The sequence below is a fragment of the Laccaria bicolor genome, genomic scaffold (assembly GCF_000143565.1).
Source record: "Laccaria bicolor S238N-H82 LACBIscaffold_72 genomic scaffold, whole genome shotgun sequence".
NCBI lineage: Eukaryota > Fungi > Basidiomycota > Agaricomycetes > Agaricales > Hydnangiaceae > Laccaria > Laccaria bicolor.
Window position 1 is genome coordinate 162618 of NW_001889943.1, and position 1646 is coordinate 164263.

A 1646-nucleotide genomic window follows, 5' to 3' on the forward strand; every position below is an offset into this window, starting at 1 on the left:
AATCGACGAGTTGGATCGTCGACGCGCAGCTTCTCGCAAACGGGGCTCGTGTTTCGCACTAGCTAGACGGTTTTTATGAGCCCTAGAACGTAAAAATCGAATGGGAACTTACAATAATATTGCATTATCCGTGTTTTTTTGGTGATGTCTCCCCCAAAAAAATTCCGACGAGTTGGATCGTCAACGCGCAGCTTCTCGAAAATGGGGCTTGTATTTTCTGATAACTAGATAGTTTTTGTAAGTGCCAGAACATAAAAATTGAGTGAGAACTTACCACAATATCATATGTTCTTTGTTTTTTAATTGTGTCTCCTCCCCCAAGCTACACCTCTTTGTGTATTCCTGGGCTCGAGTATTCACAGGAGGTGCAGCTTGTTGAGAACTGCAGTGATTGAGCAACACAGGTGTGGGGGGGAGCACAGGGGGGCACAGGTGATGTTGAAAAAGAGGCCGAGGGAGGGGGCCAGATTGCCGTGGGGGATCTGATGGGGGATCGTCTGTAGATTTAGGTCGGAGCGTCTTTTTTTCGGGCACGAAGTGTTTCTTAGAAATTTTGGCTGGGGGCAAAAGGTAAATGATGTACGAAAAGATGGGCCTAAAAGCGTAAAAAAGACACTCCAAGCTCCCACAAGACGCTCCCGCATAGGCAGGGTCCTAGAGACCAAACAAAGGCCTTGGTGGTGCAAGGGTCGGGTGGAGGAAGGGTTGGGATCCTGGATCCTGAATAGGATCAGAAAAACCTACCACTTTCTCCACTCTTTCGGTTCCTGGTTGGGTGCTGCCGCAGTTGTCAGATCCTCGTTCGAGCTCCACAGCCTGTCCAGCGCTGTGAACGCAGTGCTCACCTGTGCCAGACCATTGTGGTCCATCCTTTGGGTTGTTCACATCCCGCGAGGGCGGGGGACCCGGGAGAGTGAGGACTGGCGGCTCGCGTGCGCTGTGCAGTGCTCTCTTCGCGCACGCGTGGGGCGGGATCTTCTCGGCAAGAGTGGGTGCTCGCTTCGCATATGGTTGTGGGCGCGCGTTCTGCAGATAGATCGTGAAGTGGGCACGCGTTCTGCAGATGGATCGTTCACGATCTCTCACCATACCCCGATTCGGGTTTGTTTGGCTGCACCCTGTGCTCGTCACGCCTTCGTCAGCCGTGACGGGACCGTCTTTCCTTTCGGCCTAAGGCCCACTTCTCTGAGGTATGTACTGCTTCACACGTTATTCAATGGATCGATCTGACACCAATTTCCGCAGAGCCGTGAACAATGACAACACGTCCTTCGAGGGGCGATGAAGCTGGACGCTGCGCGTAATCACAATCACAATCCGTCCAAATTTCCCTCCACTTTCCAACTCAACGATCTCTCCCGCCAAATGACAATGCCCTTCCCATCGACCGACACAGCCCAAATCTTCCGCTGACAGTCTACACACCGAATCGACGGCCCAGCTCGACATCATTAGCAGATGAACGGCCAGAGTCTTACGACCCTGCCATCAACCCCATCCCACCGCGCGATGACGAGCAGGGTCTCTCAGCGGACTCTTCGATAATGAATGGGGGGAGACGCACATACTGCAATCCAATCCCTGCTGGAGGAGGAAGAAAAGGGGAATGGGAACGAACGGCCCAGTCTATTGACGGCGGGCGGAAT